Below are 23,395 nucleotides of genomic sequence, written 5' to 3'. Positions count from 1 at the left end.
TTGTAGTATGTGGAGAAAGCTAGAGGGTGGGCTGCTTGAGTGATAGAAACATGAGCCCCAATCTAGTGATCAAAGCATATGTGATAAAGAGGACCTTTTGATCTTAATGCTATGGTTGGGTATTTTTACCTTAATGTATCTTCTAGTATTTACGGAGGTTTGCTAGAGTTCCAATCATAAGTACTTGCAATCATTGGATAGTGAGAGCTTGTTAGCTTTGCCTCTCCCACATAAAAGAGGAATATCAACCTTGAATTTGACTATTTGATGATGGACAATTCCACCACAATTACCAGCACTTTTCCCCACTCATGGTAGTGTTAGTTTATGGTTACTTAGTATATTTTATCGCTGAAACACTAATATTTACTTTCTTGTATTTATTATGTTGCAAAGCTTTCTCTCATACCCGTATTGTCACTCTAGTTTTATCTCCTAGATATTGCAAAACGTTTAGTGTGCGTAGAGTTATGTCAATGGTTGACAGAACTTGAGAGAATATTTATCCCACTGATATGTCTCCGTCGTATCTACTTTTCCGAACTCTTTTGCCCTTGTTTTGGACTCTAATTTGCATGATTTGAACTAGCTCTCATATGCCTGAATTGCCTGTTATGCCTGAACGCTATGTTATGGAGGGAGAGATAGCTGAGGACTTTTTTGCGTGTAAGGATAGCTATGATGTTGAGAAACTACTGCTCAAGTGGAAAGAAAAATCTCTGAACTCTAGGATGAAATACGACCCGAAGTTTGCTACTTCGCCTATCTTTGTGACCGATAAGGATTATGAATTCTCTGTCGATCCTGAGTTAATCACTCTGGTCGAATCTGATCCTTTTCACGGTTATGAGTCTGAAACAGTTGTAGCCCATCTTACCAAACTACACAATATAGCCACCCTATTCACTAGTGAGGAAAAGATCCGCCACTACTATATCCTCAAGTTGTTTCCTTTCTCGCTAACGGATGATACTAAGACCTGGTTCACTTCTCTTGCTCCTGGTTGTGTGCGTAGCCCCCAGGATATGGTCTACGACTTCTCTGAAAAATATTTCCCTGCCCATAAGAAGCAAGCTGCCTTGCAGGAAATATACAACTTTGCTCAAGCTGAGGAAGAGAGTCTCCCACAAGCTTGGGGGAGGCTCATCCAACTACTGAATGCTTTGCCTGATCACCCTCTTGGGAAGAATGAAATACTTGATATCTTCTATAATGGACTTACCGATGCTTCCAAAGACCACCTAGATAGTTGTGATGGTTGTGTTTTTAGGGAACGAACCGTAGAACAAGCTGAGATTCTACTGAATAACATCTTGTGCAATGAGAATGCTTGGACTATTCCCGAACCACCTCCTAAGCCAACTCCAAAGAAAAGAGGTATTCTATTCCTCAATCCTGAAGATATGCAAGAAGCTAAGAAATCTATGTGAGAGAAAGGCATTAAATCTGAAGATGTCAAAAATCTACCAACTATCGAAGAGATCCATGGTCTCGATAACCCGATATAGGTAGTAGAAGTAAATTCTCTGCGTAGGTTTGACGAGAGTGATATTCCTTTTGATAAACCTGCTAGCCTATGCCTGGATGAATTTGATAACTTTGTTGCCAAACAACAGAGTTTCAATGATTATGTTAGCAGACAATTGGAACAGAATGCTCGTATGCTTAGTCATTTAAGTGCTTGTGTGGACAGAAACGTCAATGATCTTAAGCTTCTGAGTAAACATGCCTCTATGGTTACTACTCAAGTAGAACAAGTACTTAAAGCTCAGAATGAAGTGCTCAATGAGCTGAATGACAATTCTGTTAAAGTCGTTACTAGAGGCGGTAGAATGACCCAAGAACCTTTGTATCCTGAGGGTCATCCGAAGAGAATAGAACAAGATTCTCAAGGAGTTAGCACTGATGCACCTAGTCATCCTAGAAAGAAGAAGAAAGATGATAGGAACCTGCATGCTAGCAACCCTGTTGCTGCTACACCTGAGAGTCCAAACGATGCCTCTGTTTCTGATGCTGAAACACAAACTTGTGATGAACATGAGCCTAATGATAATATCAATAGTGAAGTTCATGATTATGCTCAACCTAGCAATGATAAGGATGTGGAGATTGAACCTATTGATCTTGATAACCCACAGGCTAAGAATAAGAGATACGATAAGAATGACTTTGCTGCTAGGAAGCATGGTAAAGAAAGGGAGCCATGGGTTCGGAAACCCATGCCCTTTCCTCCCAAACCATCAAAGAAAAAGGATGATGAGGATTTTGAGCGCTTTGTTGAAATGATCAGACCTGTCTTTCTGCTAATGTGTTTGACAGATATGCTCAAAATGTCTCCGTATGCTAAGTACATGAAAGATATTATGACTAATAAGAGGAGGATACCTGAGGTTGAGATTTCCACCATGCTTTCTAATTATACCTTCAAGGGTGGAACTCCTAAGAAACTAGGTGATCCCGGTGTGCCCACTATACCTTGCTCCATTAAAGGCAACTACGTTAGAACTGCTTTATGCGACCTTGGAGCCGGTGTTAGTGTTATGCCTCTCTCTATTTATCGTAGACTTGAACTGGATAAGTTGACACCCACTGAAATCTCTCTGCAAATGGACGACAAATCAACTGCTTTCCCTACCGGCATTTGCGAGGATGTGCCTGTTGTGGTTGCCAACGTCACTATCTTAACAGACTTTGTTATTTTGGTTATTCTTGAGGACGATGCCATGGCGGTCATCCTCGGAAGACCCTTTTTAAAGACTGCAGGGGCTGTTATAGATTGCAACAAAGGCAATGTCACTTTCCATGTCAACGATAATGAGCATACGGTGCACTTTTCGAAGAAACAATATCGAGTACATTGCATCAATGCTATCTAAAAAACTTCATTGATTCTTATTGGGAGCTTTGAATGCCCTATATCTTGTGTCAAGATGAAGTATGAGTTGCTTGTTGGGGAGATACACATCCCCATTGAGGTAACCTAGTGACTATTCAAAAATTCTCCGTTCTCTTTTGCGATTCGAAAAGGTTTGTCAAAGAGGCTTGATCAACCTCCCTGATGGATTTCTTTCGATGAACATGAGATGGATGAATCGAGGAGGTCACAAACCTCTATTCCAAGCTTTCACCTTAGGTTGCCGAGAAGAAAAATGATAAGTTTAGTTTAGTTTTCCCTGTTTTCTGTTTTAGTGTTCGGTAGAAAAGTACCCCAAAAATAAAAGTTCTCCGAACGTCCTGAAAATCAAGTATGATTTTTTCTGGAATTTTTGAAAAATACTAAGACAAAGAGCTTGTCTGGGGGCTATACCAGTGGGCCACAAGCCCTGATGGCGCGGGCACCCCCCTGGCTGCGCCACCCAGGCTTGGGAGCCCACAGGCACCCCCTCCACTCATTCTTGCTCTCATCTGGTTCTCCTACCTCCAGGAAAAAAATCGTTTCGCAGCTCAAACTCGTGTTCTTGCTCCTCTTGCTGGGATTTTCGATCTCTTTGCTCAAAGCACCGTTCTCCGAAATGTTTTGGGGAAATTACTCCTTGGTAAGTGACTCCTCCATTGGTCCAATTAGTTTTTGCTCTAGTGCCTTATACTCCGCGTATTTTGGCTGCCTTGGTGACCATGTTCTTTAGCTTTGCATGCTGATTTTAGCTGGTCCCAAGTAGTTTTGATGCGTAATATGGCCTCTAGGCACTTGTGGGAGTAGTTGCTATGAGTTTAGTTGGGCCTTATTCACTTTTCTTTAGAATCACTAAAAATTTCAGAAATTTTCAGAGATAGGGAAAGGGAAGATGAGGAGGTTCTTAAGAGGCTCTTCAAGCCGTGACCCCAAGGATGATTGGAGTGAGAATAAGCACAAGTATCTGGTCCCTCGAGTCGCAGAAGTTCAAGCATGCGAGTGGCCAAGCGACGTATTCCTACGCGCCGCTGGAATTTATGAGGACTTTTATCACTTGGTGGAGAACGCAGGCCTTACCGCCTTCGTCGAAGATAAGTGTCCGCAATACCTCCTCCTCACTAATATCTTCGTACAAAGCTTTAACTTCTATCCGAGGAAGAATCCTCCTATGGTTGAGTTCAAACTTTATGATATCCCCCCGCGCATGTCACTCCAAGATTTTTGCAATGTTTGCAAATTAACTTACGTCGGGGATATTCATGAACCTCGTCCACGGGACCTGGAAGCTTTCATCAATACAATTGCTGTAGGAGAGGAGAGAGGAGTGTCTTGCGCTAGAGCTGCTAGCATTCATTTTCCCGTGCTTCGGTACTTCTCATTATTTGTGGGAAAATGTTTGATTGTCCATGGGAAAGCTGGGTCACTTAGTTCCCCAGATCTTGCGGTCTTGCGCGAAGCCCTTTATAATGATAAAACTTATAGCTTGGGCGCTATAGTAGCTCATCGGTTGAACCTAAACCGTTCTAAAGGTGTTGTCTATGGAGGTATCTATGCTACCCGTCTTGCCAGACACTTTGAGATACCCATTAGATTGGAGGAAGAAGAAGAGGTTCTTCTTCCCGAAAGATATCTAGATTACGATAACATGGTTCGCCATGACTTTCTTGATAGAGATATAAATAGAAGGATGATTTATAACCTGGTATTTAGTGAGGGTACTCGTGAGACTATTACTTTGCCCGCTCCTTCTTTGTTCAATCTTCATGCAGGCAGGTACATTATTATGCCCTCGGACATCTATGCGTATTGGGGCCTAGCCCAACCACAGGTTCCCGTGCCCGAGCCACCAGTCGAGTACCAGACGCCGGTTTATCAGAGGGAGCCAGAGGAGCTCACACAGAAGTGGCATCCTCAGTCCACTCCGGAGTATCCCGGAGCTGGTTATTTCCCTCCTTGGGAGTAGACCAACTTAGACCAAAAGCCTAAGCTTGGGGGAGTACGTGTTCTCACCGACTTTACATTCTTGCTTATGCTTTCACTTTGTTAGCCGGTGTTCACACTTTGCCACTGTATCATCCATGTTAATTTATTTCTTTTTCTAGTTTTCTTTTTGTGTGTCTCTCTAGTTTGAGAAAAACCAAAAAGATTTTCTTTTTCTTCTCTTGCTTGTTGGGAGTTTTCCCGTGTAAATAGTTTTCCTTTTCTTTGGGTCAATGTATAAGATATTGGTTACAATGTTTAGTGGCTCTTGCATGCATACCTGTTTAGCTTTCAAAGAGCTATATTACTCTGTCTTCTCCTTTGTGTTTGCCTGCAGATTTCAGCTTTAGTACAATGCACGAGCACGCTTATTATTGTTCACATCGTTCGATCGTGGAAGTGAAAGGCAATAATGATGATATATGATGAGATGACTGAGCCTGGAAAAGCTGGTATGAACTCGATCTATTTTGTTTTTGTAAATATGACTAGCTCATCATGCCTAATTCAGCTTTGTTGTGAGAGAAACATGTTTGCAATGACAACTTAGAGATCATAGTTGCTTATGCCATGCTTACTTAGCTAGGAGTTTATAATGGTTTGTCTTGGATGCCCACATGAATTTTGAGATGACTGTGTTGTAGTATGATAGGATGGTATCCTCCTTTGAATGTTTCAAGTGGCTTCACTTGGCGCATGTTCACGCATGTAGTTGAAACAAAATCAACATAGCCTCTATGATGTTCATGTTCATGGTGATTTATGTCCTACTCATGCTTGCACTCAATGTTGGTTAATCTCAATGCATTTTGATGACTGTTGTCACTCTCTAGTTGGTCGCTTCCTAGTCTTTTGCTAGCCTTCACTTGTACTAAGCGGGAATACTGCTTGTGCATCCACTTCCATAAACCCAAATTTGTTCCATGTGAGTCCACCATACCTACCTATGTGCGGTATCTACTTGCCGTTCCAAGTAAATTTGCATGTGCCACGCTCTAAACCTTCAAGAAATAATCTGTTTTGCATGCCCGAACCACTCATGTGGTGATAGGGGGCTATTGGTATCTTCCATGCTAGGCGTGTTATCCTCCATATGTGTTTATTCACTATCATTCACGAGAAAGGGGCCAGTAATTGGAATTCCCAGTTCCATGCTCAAATCGAAAAGATAATTGCAAACAAAACTCCCCCAGGATTGATGTTAGTATGGACGGTACCCGAGGATTCGGCTAGCCGTGGAGTGTGATTGATTGGTGGTGGGGGAGTCAAAACTTTACTTTTCTGTTTGGGAACCACCTATAGCATGTGTAGCGTGGAAGATGTTGAGAACTCTTAGTCATTGCATTGACAATGAAAGCATGCCACCCAAAATTATTATCTCTATTTTCAAAGCTTGAGCTCTGGCACCTGTGCAAATCAATGCTTCCCTCTGCGAAGGGCCTGTCTATTTATGTTCCTATGGAGTCATCCTCCTCTTGTAAAAGCACCAATTAGAGAGCACCTCTGTCGTTTTTATGCTTTGCTTTTAACTGTGTTGAGTATGACTGTGACTGGATCTTCACTGCCTTGAATTATGATGTTCAGTTAGCCCTTGGTCTTTGAAGGTGCTTTGCATTTATGTTTTGCGGTCTCAGAAAGAGCTAGCGAGATACCACCTGTTCGTACTTCTTCATGTTGTTTTAATTGAAGTGTTGACATTTGAGGCTTATTATTATTTGCTCTCTAGTTGATTATGCCATTGATATGAGTTTACCATGAGACCTAGATGTCATTTTCTTATGTGGTTTGCTTGTGATCTTGCTGAAATTCTGGTTATGAGTTAGACATAGTTGCAACAACAAGATCAAACAGAGTTCATCAAAGTTTTTCTTTTGTCTCTTTCAGTTTGTCAACTGAATTGCTTGAGGACAAGCAAGGCTTTAAGCTTGGGGGAGTTGATACGTCTCCGTCATATCTACTTTTCCGAACTCTTTTGCCCTTGTTTTGGACTCTAATTTGCATGATTTGAATGGAACTAACCCGGACTAACGCTGTTTTCAGCAGAATTGCCATGGTGTTGTTTTTGTGCAGAAATAAAAGTTCTCGGAATGACCTAAAAATTTACGGAGAATTTTTCTGGAATTAATGAAAAATACCTGCGCAAAGATCCACCAGAGGGGGTGAGCTAGTGGGCCACAAGCCCACTGGCCGTGGCCACCCCCCAGGCCGCACCAACCAGGCTTGTGGAGCCCACAGAGCTCCACCGCCTCCAAACTCAGCTCTATATATTCCGTTTCGCCCAAAAATTTTTAGAGAGAAGGATTCATCACTTTTACGATACGGAGGCGCCGCCACCTCCTGTTCTTCATCTGGAGGGCAGATCTGGAGTCAGTTATGGGCTCCGGAGAGGGGAAATCGTCGCCATCGTCATCATCAACCTTCCTCCATCGCCAATTCCATGATGCTCTTCACCGTTCATGAGTAATCTCATCGTAGGCTTGCTGGACGGTGATGAGTTGTATGAGATCTATCATGTAATCGAGTTAGTTTTGACGGGGATTGATCCCTAGTATCCATTATGTTCTGAGATTGATGTTGCTACTACTTTTCCATGCTTAATGCTTGTCACTAGGGACCGAGTGCCATGATTTCAGATCAGAACCTATTATGTTTTCGCCAATATATGTGTGTTTTAGATCCTATCTTGCAAGTTGTAGTCACCTACTATGTGTTATGACCCGGCAACCCCGGAGTGACAATAGCCGGAACCACTCCCGGAGATGACCATAGTATGAGGAGTTCATGTATTCACAAAGTGTTAATGCGTTGGTCTGGTTCTTTATTAAAAGGAGAACCTTAATATCCCGTAGTTTCCATTAGGACCCCGCTGCCACGGGAGGGATGGACAATAGATGTCATGCAAGTTCTTTTCCCTAAGCACGTATGACTACATACGGAATACATGCCTACATTAGATTGACGAACGGGAGCTAGTTACTTATCTCTCCGTGTTATAGCTGTTACATGATGAATCACATCCTGCATAATCATCCATCACCGATCCACTGCCTACGAGTCTTTTACTTCTGGTCCTTACTGCTGCTGTCACTACTGCTGTTACTTGCTACTGCTGGCACTACTGCTGTTCCTTTCTACTGCTATCACTACTGTTACTTGCTACTTTGCTATTACCTGTTGCAACACTTTTCTGGCGCCATTGATACAACAAGTTAGGAATAGTCTGCCGTCAACAGACATTTTTCTGGCACTGTTGCTATCATACCACTTTGCCACTGATACTTTGCTTGCAGACACTAATCTTTCAGGTGTGGTTGAATTGACAACTCAGCTGCTAATACTTGAGAATATTCTTTCGCTTCCCCTTGAGTCGAATCAATAAATTTGGGTTGAATACTCTACCCTCAAAAACTGTTGCGATCCCCTACACTTGTGGGTTATCACCCACCTTTAGCTCCTCGTTGGGTTCGACACTCTTACTTATCGAAAAGGCCACACACGATCCCCTATACTTATGGGATATTAGGGTCGAGTGGAGAAACCGATGACGGTATGCGGTAAAACGGGGTTGACCCGGACACAACGGTCACGAACGTCTAATTCAGGTTCGTGGAGCTTTTCGGATTAGGCTGCGCGCAGGTCGGTGCATTGTGCACAGGGGCTAGGCTGAGATGAGAGGGAAACGGGCAACTTGGCTACAGAGTTTAAAACAATAAAAAACGTCCGATTATGGGTGTCACGACTGGTTTCTGAATAAAATAATTTATTGGAAATCAGCCATGTGCATCACCAGTGTAGAAAAATATTTCCCACTAATAGACTCATCTTGATACAAAAAAACAGTAGTACTTAATATTAAACAGAGTAGAGAAGAGGTTGCTCTACACTTTATTACAACATGCCCAGGTCTCACACAAACGGATATGTTACAGTAGTAATGGGATAACTCTACTGCTTGTAATAAAAAAGGCACGTCACATCAGAGTAATGTGACATGACAAGTACTAGTACGCATCAAGCGTCAGAGTGAGGCTTGACGATTTATTTGGGGTGGCGGAAGCGGTGAAATAATACAGCGGCAGACTCTAGGATCGTAAGACTGACTGGGACTCGTCTAGACATCGGATTCGCTATTGAGCTCTTTATCCATGAGGTCTCCTTCATCCATATCTGGCCACATCAACAAGCCAATGAGTACTTCGAAAAGGCGTCTTAGTGACACCACAGAAAGGGCATAAAATAAATAACAAGCCGCAGTCGGGCGTCTTAGCGACACCACAGAAAGGGCATACAATAAATAACAAGCCACAGTCGGGCATCTTAGCGACACCACAGAAAGGGCATAAAATAAATAACAAGCCGCAGTCGGGCATCTTAGCGACACCACTCAAAGGGCATAAAAGTAATAAGAATTATCCGGGTGGTACAACCAACCTTCAGGATAATTTTAGAACCAAGTTGTTAATAATAAATCTTTCCACAATACCGTTAGACATCCACAACCATTATTGTTCAACGAACTTGTACTCCAAGGACCGAATCTAAGACCGACACTTGACCTATCAAACGATTGTCCTTAATCGTGCACATGGCTACTCGAATAGTTTTGACTCTGCAAAGGGTGTATTCTCTACACATAGACCACATTTTCCAATAGTCTATATGACTAATCCCACGTACAGTATTTTAGAAGCAGACACTCAAAATCAACACACACCCGTTTTGCCCTCGTGAAGCCCAGCTTCACCCGAACTACGCTGCCACGACAAAACCATAAGACGGGGAGGCTCCAACCTCAACTAGCATGGGATCAAATTTATACAACTCACTACAAGGGAGTGCCCTCCCTCTCGGTCCCAGACCGAAAACACCCATGCTCCCTGACCGGATGACTGGATTTAGTCCATGGCCATGGATACCTCATACTGGTGTGTGACTGATAATAGGACTACGACCGACTGTACTGAATCCTCATTCAGGAAACTATGGTAGCACGATAATGAAAGTAAGACACTGACAAGACTCGATCTACGTCGATACTGGAGTTATTACTTTGTTCCCATCACATTTATGCTCTTCTCATGACGAGGCCATAACCTATCACGTTCCGCGTGACTGGGTTATCCACGACCTTTCACAACCATCACTTGCCATAGTCATGTTTTGACTTTGTTTATGAGATATGCAATATGCTTGAATAATGCAATGAATGAATGTTAAATTTTTGTTAGTGAGCAAACAACACATCAAAGGTTCCAACATGCTTGCCTGGTTCCACGTAGTCGGGATCAAGCTCGGTGAAGTTAACGCAAGCGTTTCCCTCGTCGGAATCTACATCATATAACACATATCGTCGTAAGAGTTGAGGCCTAGATACTGTCATCAAATAATTTTCAATTAAATCTGAAAATAAACTAGACCCTCAGTGCAAGATTTTGCAAAAAAGAATCAATTCAAAAGCTGTTATAGATTAATAGTTGTAAGCAAAACAACATCAGGGACCATTCTGTAATAAAACAGAAGCTGTCCAGGGGCTAGTTTGAGAAAACTCAAAATGCCCGAAAGAAAAATACGTTAACCTGACTCGAAGATGGCTTCTGGCGAAAATGCCTTCGAGAAAAACATTTCAAAAACAAAGAACCCTGACGAGGGGTCCCACCCTGTCAGGTTTGAACTCACCGGCGCCAGAGGCGTGCGGTGGTCGGCGCCGCCGACAAACGAAGGGGGAGAGGCAATCGAGGGCACCTACACACTCACCGTGTTCCCGCGTGTCGGTGAGAGGTGGATTGGGTCGAGGGGGAAGCTCTACGTCGACGACGACCTTGCTCCGACGGACGGTAGCTTCGGGCACCACCGGATCTCACCGAGGGGCTCGTCTGTGATCAAATCGAAGGGGGGCTTAGGAGGAGAGAACCACCAGGAAGCTACATAACGTCTTAGGGGCTCACATCCCTGCTCACCTTGCTCGAATGCTGTCGAGGTCAGTGGCGGATCGGAGTGGCCGGAGTCGGAAAAGAAGGCCTTTCTGAGGCCCATCTCTAGCTTGGGCATGACTTTCGAGTGGGGATGGAGTGTGGTGGAGTGGGTGATTGGTTCGGCAGCTCGGAGGGGGCTATATTTATAGAGGCCCGAGACAGGTGCCGCGGGTCTTAACTGCGGTGAGCGATTCCGGTGATCTAGGAGCTTAGTCAGGCGGTTAGGCGGTCGGGTCGGTACCTACTCAGCTACTAGGTTCTATTTTCGGTCAAAGATCGACCAGGCATCGGCGCAAGACGCGACTCGATGGTGCGGGTCTTGCTATGCATGGCGGCAACAAAGTTCGTGCTCTGCGCTGCCCGGGGCGTGGTGACGGGAAACACGGTGTGCGCTGGGGGTCAGGGACATGCAGAGCCTTCAGGTGCAAGGGGTGGTGCCGAGCGGCGCGGGGCTGTAGCAGGGAAGGCTGTGATGGCCGCGGCAACCACTGCAGATGCTGCTGCCGGAGCTGATTGGCTCGGCCAGCTCACCACCGATGCTAGCCACTGTCCAAGGTGATGCGCGGCGCGTGGATAAGCTCGGGCACATGACCGAGCAGCTCTCGTCGATACTGTGGTGATTGACGTTGCGCACTGACTGAAAAACTGAACTGTGAATGTTGATTGAATCAAGTTGAGAGACATGGGTTGCATGCTAGGTGTTCGTCCAAATGAAAGTGGCATGTGGCCAAAATATCTTGAGCTGAATTTTTTTGGGGTGGTCTCTCATTGAGTGTAGAGAGTGCCTACAATTTTTCAGAATTTCTGAAAATGTTTTAGTCAGATTTTTATTTAAAACAGAGTCTTCTGGGTCAAACTAGAGTCAAATGAAAATTGAAGATTTCAAATTGGTGACTCCAAGATTTTTGGTGAAATGGGTTGAGGGTACTAAGGCCTTCTAAGGGTAGGATTTGGGTTTCAAATTCCAAAGGAATCATTGAGATCCTTTTTAAATTTGCTGGGGTCAAATCTGATTATAGAAAATGCTTTTATTTGAAATAAAATATGAAAGGTGGTTAAACCCTTCTAAAACTTTGGGAAATCAATGAAAATGAAGACCTAGATGTAATAGAAGTGCCAAAGGGTCTAAATCAGAATGGAGGGAAAAGAAATCTTGAAGGAAATTGGCAATTGAACCTCTAGAAATTAATTCTAAGGTTTCTCAAAGGAATAAAAGATTCTCCCAAACCAATTCATCTTGAGAAGAGGCTAAAAGAATCCTTTTTCAAACCAGGTTGGTTGAGAAAAGAAAGTTCCAAAGATTTTCTTAAAGAGGTTTTCAAAGAACTTCAAAGCTTTTTATTAAAGCTAAATTTTAAAAATCCATTTCGAAAACAATTCAAAACCCAAGAAATCCAAATTAAAAATTTGGGCGTTATAATGGGCGGACTATAGTGCCGCTATAGGTTTAACGGTCCGGGTATCAAATAAACTCCGATTTCACAGGCGGCCTACGTACACTATATTAAGAATGTACGCCAAGTTTCAACCCAATCCCAGAAAGTTTTATACACACTTTTAAAAACAAGATTAAACGATGTTGCGGGCGCGGGCGCGTGTGGTTGGTCTCAAAATGGTCAACGACAAAAACGGAGAGAACCGACAACTAATAAGAGATGCAAGTTTTGAAACTAGCGACAACAGAGTGCCGATGCAATGCGGATGATGCACATGATGTGATGATGAATGCGACAAACAAAATAATCACACAGCGGCAACAAAATAAAAGGGGGATCTTCTAGAGCGTCGGTCTCAGACTGTTACAACTCTCCTACACTAACAAGAGATCTCGCCCGGAGATCTAAGAATGAACAGGGGAAGAGAAAGAGGAAGAGCAGTAGGTAAAACTTAGTTGCTTCCACACAAACGAGTGAAGCCAACGATCCTTGAAGGTTGCAAGAGATGAAGAATGGCATGAGGAACAATGAAGAATTCAAACAAAATTTAGGCAGCACTTTGATAGGAAATTGAGGCAAAAATTTGATAAGATGGAAAGATCTTGACAAGATTTACAACAATCCAACTAAATTGATATCCAAGGAAAGAGCACGAAAGAAGACACAACACTCCGGTTAAATGAATAAGAAAGGAAAGAACACGATCTTGACAAAACTAGACAATTGATTCAAAGAGAGCAACATCACAACAACTCCGGAACAATAGAATAGGAACTAGATCATAGGGAAGAAAGAATGAAGAAGAAAATGAAAACTACTACCACAATTGAACTGAGAATCATCTACAAGAAGAATTGAATGGAGTTGTTGGAAAAACCAACAACGAAAAGAACAAGCTTGTTGTGGTCTTATGGAACCTGTCTCAAATAATGAGTTGAGAACCGGTCGCGGAACGAGACAAGGATTGCTTGGAAGCAACAAGAGATGCAGAAGTTCTTTCACCAAGAGGAAACATTGAGAACTTGGATCAATGATAATCATCATAATAGAAAAATCCTTAGTCAAAGCTTTAGGTGAAACCTAAACCAAGATAGCATCAATGAAGAAATCATGGGTTTGAAAATATCTCATACTAAAGAATTGGTGGATTTAAATATCTCATTCTTGAAACAACTTCTCTTCGAGACTCCTCCACTATCAATAATGCTTAAACACCACCTAAAAGGATAAATGAGGAAGCATTGCACTTTGAAATGCAAGAGAAATAATACTTGAAGTTCTCCAACAAGAATCTTGAAGAACACTTGAGAAAGAATTGAAACCTTGATGAATCACCATGAAGAACCACTTGGAGAATGATATAAAGAGTTGAATGTTGAAAAGAATAGGATTGAAGCCTTGCAAAGATTTAGATGAAGCTTAGCAAATAGATAATAGAGAAAAACTTGGAACTACGGAAGGAAAATAAGAAGCACTCGGGATAAAGAATTGATACCATGAACCACTCTAGGAGAGGATTTGAAATCACCCTCATGAAATAAGAATAAGAATTACATTATGCCTATCCTTCACAAGTTAAATTGATGGCAAGCAACGGATTTAGCATAGCCTTATTCTTTTTGAGAAAGATGGAAGAGAGAGATAGAGCACACACTTAAAGAATTCGTGCACGAACCACTGATAAGGATTTGGAATGAAAGAGGATAATACAAATGAACGGGGCTACACGAGGATAAAGAGATCATGATTCGACTAGAGAATGCTTGAACAAGCCACTGGTACAAACTGGAAACGAATGGGGACACCAAGAATGTAAAGACCAAGATCCACATGAGAGAAAAAACTTGAACAAGGCACCGGAATAATTGAGATACGAACGAAGAGACAACAATTGAGAAGAATTTGAGAATAAACGCTGAAAGCTGAGAACGAAGAAATCTTCTGAAATGATGGCCTTCGGAAGATCAAGAAATGAAAGCAACACTGAAATGCACCGGTTAGACATGGAAGGAATTACTCATGATCGAGAACAGATGAGAGGATAACACGAAGCTGAGATGACAATCTTCACAAGAATGGAGCAAGATGTAATAGAAACTCTCCTTCGGTCTTACGAGCTGAGAATGATGAGAAGGGACACCACCAAAATTACAGAGACACTCCGGAATAATGAAGACTGAAAAGTTGAGCCAACGGAGGAAATTACTTTGAAGAAGATCTTGGAGAAAAATATGACCGATGAAGGTCATACTTATGTCACACTTGAAAACAATTAGAGATGTCCGGAAAAGATTAGAAGAGCCAGGAAAGATCCTGGTAAAAACTGTGGGTTATGGGCCCACTCAAAAGAAACACCATTGAAAAGATTGCTTAGAAAGAGAGATATTGGACCGGTATAACTGAAAACTTTATGAGGTCGGGAACCTCGAAATAATTGAAAGGACTGAAAACAAGAAACTTCTGAGATATCTTCAACACTCCGCATAGAACAGAGATGGATGAAAAACAAGAAACACTTGATAAGAATCATCAACATGGGAAATAATTTAAAGTATGAAAAGGATATGATGAACACGGATAGCTTGAATTGAATCCACCACAAAAGAGAACAAGAATGAAAAATGAAGAACTCATAACTCCTCAGAATTTTCACAATGAATCACCGGATAAGAGAGAAAGAAAAAGATAGCTGAAGCAATAATGAAATGAAATACACTTGGATGAAAATTGAATCACTGAAGAAAAGGGCGGGAGGGCGGGGAAAAAACAAATACAACTTGGAACAAATGAGACGAACTCTGGAAGAAATGAGAGATTGATCTTCCAAAATTGGAGATGATTGAATTCGCTTGAAGAGAAGTACTCGGGTTGAAAAATAATTGACATGACGACTCCGGTTGAAAAGAATTGATTAGACAACTTGAATGAGCAAAGAATTTGCATTCCCATCAAAATATGAGAACACCTCTTGGAAAGTTATCAATTCACCACTTGACATCGAAGCAACTCAAATTACCATACTCCAACAAAACAAAGGGTAAGGCTTGCAAATTAGCCAGAACAAACATATGACAGAGATTCCGCTCGATATTTTCGTGTATAGGATCACAAGGGCTCGATCGCACATTGGATTGTCATATTGAAATGATGCAAGAATATGCCCCCTAGGCATAGCGAACTACATGGCTTGTCGAAGCATACTGATGACATATATCAAGACTGTCCTGTATAAAAATGACCGTGAACAAACGAATCTACTAGATGTCTAACCCCAACCTCACATCATGCATCTGTTGGAAGATTGTCCTATAAGTAACTACTTGAATTCCCACGTAAGAACTTCCGAAATTTTTTGGTCATGCAATCGGATACACGGATACAAGGAGTAAAATCCATCAATCAACTCCTAGGAATAACACTAACCCATACAGTGTATCACATCCGTCAACACATAATCAGAGATCTCGAAAACTCATCTATTTCAGACCCTCGTAATCGTAACTATACTAAGTATGTCGATACATCCGAACCTATTTGCACCAGTACTGGGGAAGTCAGACTCCTCTTGCCAATACTAGTATTGAAGCAATTTCGAACATCCTTCGTCATGAGATACTAAGAATTCTAAATGCTAACGATGTGCACAAGAATCCCGTGGAGCTCAACTCCTTGGAAGAAATCAAGCCAGACATGAGGCACCAAGACAAAACTCCGTCACATAGACATCTTATAGATTCGAAAATACCCGTGTGATCCTGAAAATATTTGAGTGAGAAGAGGAGTAGAATTAAAATTATTACGTCAAGATTACTCACCAGAGCATAGAAGAGGAGAAAAAGAGTCCTACTCTCTGATATATAACTAGACTCAAAGTAGTTTTTCACTAGACTCGACTCGGCCAAGTTTGATCAATCAAGGGGGCTCCTAGGTCGGTACTGTTGTGATACCAACTTGTGAACACCCAAGATGCGCTCCTATCCTTATTTTGACGCGAGGGCCTCGACAGGGATAGAAACACATCTCATCTTTTTGCAAGAATGGATATCGTTACAAGTACATGTACTGAAAAGATGAGTATATGGAATTGGCTTACACTCGCCACAAGCTACATCAAGTTCACATCAGTAGAACAACATAATCAATCATCATGAAGAAGAGGAGGGTCCAACTACGAACAAAAAACAAACGTTACAAGAACGACGTCCATCCTTTCTATCCCAGGCTGCCGGCCTGGAACCCATCCATGATCTATGTAGAAGAAGGAGAAACTTCAAAAGCACAATCATCGCGCTCACGTCATAATATCACTTTACCTCTACCTGCAACTAGTGTTGTAGTAATCTGTGAGCCACAGGGGACTTAGCAATCTCATTTCCAAAGGTATCAAGATTAGCAAAGCTTAATGGGTGAGGTTTGGTTAAGTGGTGAGGTTGCAACAAGCGACTAAGCATTTATTTGAGGTGTCTAACTTATGAGTACAAGAAGAAGAGGGAGATGATCTACGCATGAATGGACGTGAAATAATAATGATCAAATGAATGATCCTGAACACCTACTTACGTCAAACATAACCCCACCGTGTTCTCAGTCGGAGAAAGACCTCACGAAAGAGACAGTCACACTTACGCACGCAGTTGGTGTTGGGGAACGTCGCATGGGAAACAAAAATTTTCCTACGCGCACGAAGACCTATCATGGTGATGTCCATCTAGAAGAGGGGATGAGTGATCTACGTACCCTTGTAGACCGTACAGCAGAAGTATTAGTGAACGAGGTTGATGTAGTGGAACGTCCTCACGTCCCTCGATCTGCCCCGCAAACAGTCCCGCGATCAGTCCCACGATCTAGTGCCGAACGGACGGCACCTCCGCGTTCAGCACACGTACAACTCGATGATGATCTCGGCCTTCTTGATCCAGCAAGAGAGACGGAGAGGTAGAAGAGTTCTCCGGCAGCGTGACGGCGCTCCAGAGGTTGGTGATGATCTTGTCTCAGTAGGGCTCCGCCCGAGCTCCGCAGAAACGCGATCTAGAGGAAAAACCGTGGAGGTATGTGGTCGGGCTGCCTTGGAAAAGTCCTCTCAAATCAGCCCTAAAACCTCCGTATATATAGGTGGGAGAGGGGGAGCCTTGCCTTGGGGCTCAAGGAGCCCCAAGGGGGTCGGCCGAGCCAAGGGGGAAGGTCTCCCCCTCCCAAACCGAGTCCTACTTGGTTTGGAAGGTGGAGTCCTTCTTCCCTTTCCCACCTCCTCCTTTTTTTCTTTTTCTCTTTGTTTTTTCTTCCAATGCGCATAGGGTCCCTTTGGGCTGTCCCCACCAGCCCACTAAGGCTGGTGAGCCACCCTCAAGGCCTATGGGCTTCCCCGGGGTGGGTTGCCCCCCCGGTGAACTCCCGGAACCCATTCGTCATTCCCGGTACATTCCCGCTAATTCCGAAAACCTTCCGGTAATCAAATGAGGTCATCCTATATATCAATCTTCGTTTCCGGACCATTCCGGAAACCCTCGTGATGTCCTTGATCTCATCCGGGACTCCGAACAACATTCTGTAACCAACCATATAACTCAAATACGCATAAAACAACGTCAAACCTTAAATGTGCAGACCCTGCGGGTTCGAGAACTATGTAGACATGACCCGAGAGACTCCTCGGTCAATATACAATTGCGGGACCTGGATTCCCATATTGGATCCTACATATTCTATGAAGATCTTATCGTTTGAACCTCAGTGCCAACGATTCATATAATCCCGTATGTCATTCCCTTTGTCCTTCGGTATGTTACTTGCCCGAGATTCGATCGTCAGTATCCGCATACCTATTTCAATCTCGTTTACCGGCAAGTCTCTTTACTCGTTCCGTAATACAAGATTCCGCAACTTACACTAAGTCACATTGCTTGCAAGGCTTGTGTGTGATGTTGTATTACCGAGTGGGCCCCGAGATACCTCTCCGTCACACGGAGTGACAAATCCGAGTCTCGATCCATACTAACTCAACTAACACCTTCGGAGATACCTGTAGAGCATCTTTATAGTCACCCAGTTACGTTCGACATTTGATACACACAAAGCATTCCTCCGGTGTCAGTGAGTTATATGATCTCATGGTCATAGGAACGAATACTTGACACGCAGAAAAGAGTAGCAACAAAATGACACGATCAACATGCTACGTCTATTAGTTTGGGTCTAGTCCATCACATGATTCTCCTAATGATGTGATCCCGTTATCAAGTGACAACACTTGCCTATGGTCAGGAAACCTTGACCATCTTTGATCAACGAGCTAGTCAACTAGAGGCTTACTAGGGACAGTGTTTTGTCTATGTATCCACACAAGTATTGTGTTTCCAATCAATACAATTATAGCATGGATAATAAACGATTATCATGAACTAAGAAATATAATAATAACTAATTTATTATTGCCTCTAGGGCATATTTCAACAGTCTCCCACTTGCACTAGAGTCAATAATCTAGTTCACATCTCCATGTGATTCCAACGAATTCAACACCCATATAGTTCTGGGGTCTGATCACGTCTTGCTCGTGAGAGGGGTCTTAGTCAACGATTCTGAAACTTTCAGATCCGTGCGTTCTTTACAAATCTTTATGTCATCTTATAGATGCTGCTACTACGTGCTATTCGGAAATGCTCCAAATATCTACTCTACTATACGAATCCGTTTCACTACTCATAGTTATTCGGATTAGTGTCAAAGCTTGCATCAACGTAACCCTTTAATACGAACTCTTTAACCACCTCCATAATCGAGAAAAATTCCTTAGTCTATTTAGTTACTAAGGATAACTTTGACCGCTGATCAGTGATTCAATCCTGGATCACTCTGTGTACTTCTTTAACTGACTTGCCGCAAGGCACACATCAGGTGCGGTACTCAGCATGGCATACTTTAGAGTCTACGGCTAAGGCATAGAAGACGACCTTCGTCTATTCTCTTTATTCTGCCGGGGTCGGGTTTTGAGTCTTACTCAAATTCACACCTCACAACGCAACCAAGAACTCCTTCTTTGCTGATCTATTTTGAACTCTTTCAAAAACTTGTCAAGGCATGCATCTTGTTGAAACTTCCATTAAGCGCTTTCGATCTATCCCCATAGATCTTTGATGCTCAACGTTCAAGTAGCGCAATCCAGGTACTCCTTTGAAAACTCCTTTCAAACAACCTTGTATGCTTTACAGAAATTCTACATTACTTCTGATCCACAATATGTCAACCACATATACTTATCAGAAATTCTATAGTGCTCCCACTCACTTCTTTGGAAATACAAGTTTCTCATAAACCTTGCACAAACCCAAAATCTTTGATCATCTCTTCAAAGTGTATATTCCAACTCCGAGATGCTTGCACCAGTCCAATGAAGGATCGCTGGAGCTTGCATACTTGCTAGTATCTTTAGGATCGACAAAACCTCATGGTTGTATCTCATACAATGTTTGCTCAAGGAAACCGTTGAGCAAACAATGTTTTGACATCCTACATGCAATATTTCATAAATAATGCAGTAACTACTAACATAATTCTAACAGACTTTTAGCATCGCGACGAGTGAGAAAGTCTCATCATAGTCAACTTGTTTGATCTTGTCAGAAACATCTTTGCGACAAGTCGAGCTTTTAATAATAGTGACTTATCACTATCATCGTTTGTCTTCCTTTTAAAGATCCATCTTTACTCAATAGTCCTATGACCATCAAGTAGTTCTTCCAAAGTCTACACTTTGTTTTCATACATGGATCCTCTCTCGGATTTCATGGCTTCCAGCCATTTGTCGGAATCTGGGCCCACCATTGCTTTCTCCATAACTCATAGGTTCACTTTTGCTCAACAACATGACCTCCAAGACAGGGTTACCGTACCACTCTGTAGTAGCACGCGACCTTGTCAACCTACGAGGCTTGTAGTAACTTGATCCGATGCTCAATGATCACCATCATCAGCTTTCACTTCAATTGGTGTAGGCACCACAGGAACAACTTCCCGTGCCCTGCTACACACTGGTCGAAGTGATGGTTCAATAACCTCATCAAGTTCTACCACCCTCCCACTCAATTCTTTCGAGAGAAACTTTTCCTCGAGAAAGGATCCGTTTCTTGAAACAAACACTTTGCTTTCGGATCTGAGATAGGAGATGTACCCAACTGTTTTGGATATCCTACGAAGATGCATTTATCCGCTTTGGCTTCGAGCTGATCAGACTGAAACTTTTTCACATAAGTGTCGAAGCCCCAAACTTTCAAGAAACGACAGTTTAGATTTCTCTAAACCTCAGTCTATACTGTGTCATCTCAACGGAAATACGCGGTGCCCTATTTAAAGTGAATGTGGTTGTCTCTAATGCATAACCCATAAACGATAGTGGTAATTCGATAAGAGACATCATAGCATGCACCATACCAAATAGTGTGTGGCTATCACGTTCAGACACATCATCACACTATGATGTTCTAGGTGGCATGAACTGCGAAACAATTTCCACATTGTCTTAACTCCATACCAAAACTCGTAACTCAGATATTCATTTCTATGATCATATCGTAGACAGTTTATCCTCTTGTTACGACGAACTTCACTCCGAAACAGAATTGAACTTTTCAATATTTCACACTTGTGATTCATTAAGCAAATACTCTAGTATCTACTCAAATCGTCATTGAAGTAAGAACATAATGATATCCACTGCGTGCCTCAGCACCCATTGGACTGCATACATCAAAATGTATCACTTCCAACAAGTTACTATCTTATTTCATGTCAATGAAAACAAGGCCTTGCTCATGTGGTATGATTTGCATGTCACTAGTGATTCAAAATCAATTGAGTATAAAGATCCATCAGCATGGAGCCTCTTCATGCAATTTATACCAACATGACTCAAGCGCCAGTGCCACAAGTAAGTGGTACTATCATCATTACCTCGTATCTTTTGGCACCAATATCATGAACATGTGTAACACTACAATCGAGATTCCACAAACCATTGAAGGTGATTATTCAAGAAAATAGAGCAACCATTATTCTCTTTAAATGAATAATCGTATTGCAATAAACACGATCCAATCATGTTCATGCTTAACGCAAGCACCAAATAACAATTATTTAGGTTTTAACACCAATCCCGATGGTAGAGGGAGTGTGCGACGTTTGATCATATCAACCTTGGAAACACTTCCAACACGCATCGTCACCTCTCCTTTAGCTAGTCTCCGTTTACGCCGTAGCTATCATTCCGTGTTACTAATCACTTAGCAACCGAACCGGTATCCAATACCCTCATGCTACTAGGAGTACTAGTAAAGTACACATCAACATCATGTATATCAAATATACTTCTTTCGACTTTTGCCAGCCTTCTTATCCTACCAAGTATCTAGAGTTGCTCCGCCTCAGTGACTGTTACCCTCATTACAGAAGCACTTAGTCTCGGGTTTGGGTTTAATCTTGGGTCTCTTCATTAGTGCAACAACTGTTTTGCCGTTTCACGAAGTATCCCTTCTAGCCCTTGCCTTTCTTGAAACTTGGTGGTTTTACTAACCATCAACTATTGACGCTCCTTCTTGATTTCTACTTTCGTAGTGCCAAACATCGCGAATTACTCAAAGATCATTGTATCTATCCTTGATATGTTATAGTTCATCACGAAGCTCTCACAGCTTGGTGGCAGTGACTTTGGAGAACTATCACTATCTCATCTAGAAGATTAACTCCCACTTGATTCAAGCGATTGTCGTACTCAGACAATCTGAGCACACACTCAACTATTGAGCTTTTCTCCTTTACTTTGTGGACAAAGAATCTTGTCGGAGGTCTCGTACCTCTCAACAAGGGCACGAGCATGAAATCACAATTTCATCTCTTTAGAACATCACTTATGTTCCGTGACGTTTCAAAATGTCTTCAGTGCCTTGCTTCTAAGCCATTAAGTATTTTGCACTGAACTATCGTGTAGTCATCAGAAACGTGTATGTCGGATGTTCACATCATCCACAGACGACGCTCGAGGTGCAGCACACCGAGTGGTGCATTAAGGACATAAGCCTTCTGCGCAGCAACGAGGACAATCCTCTTCAAAGTTTGCTACTATCAACTTTCAACTAAATTTTCTCTAGGAACATATAAAAACAATAGAGCTATAGCGCAAGCTACATCGTAATTCGCAAAGACCATTAGACTATGTTCATGACAATTAGTTCAATTAATCATATTACTTAAGAACTCCCACTCAAAAAGTACATCTCTCTAGTCATTTGAGTGGTACATGATCCAAATCCACTATCTCAAGTCCGATCATCACGTGAGTCGAGAATAGTTTCAGTGGTAAGCATCTCTATGCTAATCATATCAACTATATGATTCATGCTCGACCTTTCGGTCTCATGTGTTCCGAGGCCATGTCTGCACATGCTAGGCTCGTCAAGCTTAACTCGAGTGTTCTGCGTGTGCAACTGTTTTGCACCCGTTGTATGTGAACGTTGAGTCTATCACACCCGATCATCACGTGGTGTCTCGAAACGAAGAACTATCGCAACGGTGCACAGTCGGGGAGAACACAATTTCGTCTTGAAATTTTAGTGAGAGATCACCTCATAATTCTATCGTCGTTCTAAGCAAGATAAGGTGCAAAAAGGATTAACATCACATGCAATTCATAAGTGACATGATATGGCCATCATCATGCGCTTCTTGATCTCCATCACCAAAGCACCGACACGATCTTCTTGTCACTGGCGTCACACCATGATCTCCATCATCATGATCTCCATCAACGTGTCGCAATCGGGGTTGTCGTGCTACTCATGCTCTTACTACTAAAGCTACGTCCTAGCAATATAGTAAACGCATCTGCAAGCACAAACGTTAGTTTAAAGACAACCCTATGGCTCCTGCCGGTTGCCGTACCATCGACGTGCAAGTCGATATTAACTATTACAACATGATCATCTCATACATCCAATATATTAGATCACATCATTGGCCATATCACATCACAAGCATACCCTGCAAAAACAAGTTAGACGTCCTCTAATTTTGTTGTATGTTTTACGTGGTGACCATGGGTATCTAGTAGGATCGCATCTTACTTA

Source organism: Hordeum vulgare, chromosome 7H, assembly GCF_904849725.1.
Source record: "Hordeum vulgare subsp. vulgare chromosome 7H, MorexV3_pseudomolecules_assembly, whole genome shotgun sequence".
Lineage (NCBI taxonomy): Eukaryota > Viridiplantae > Streptophyta > Magnoliopsida > Poales > Poaceae > Hordeum > Hordeum vulgare.
This window is presented reverse-complemented; position numbering follows the sequence as displayed.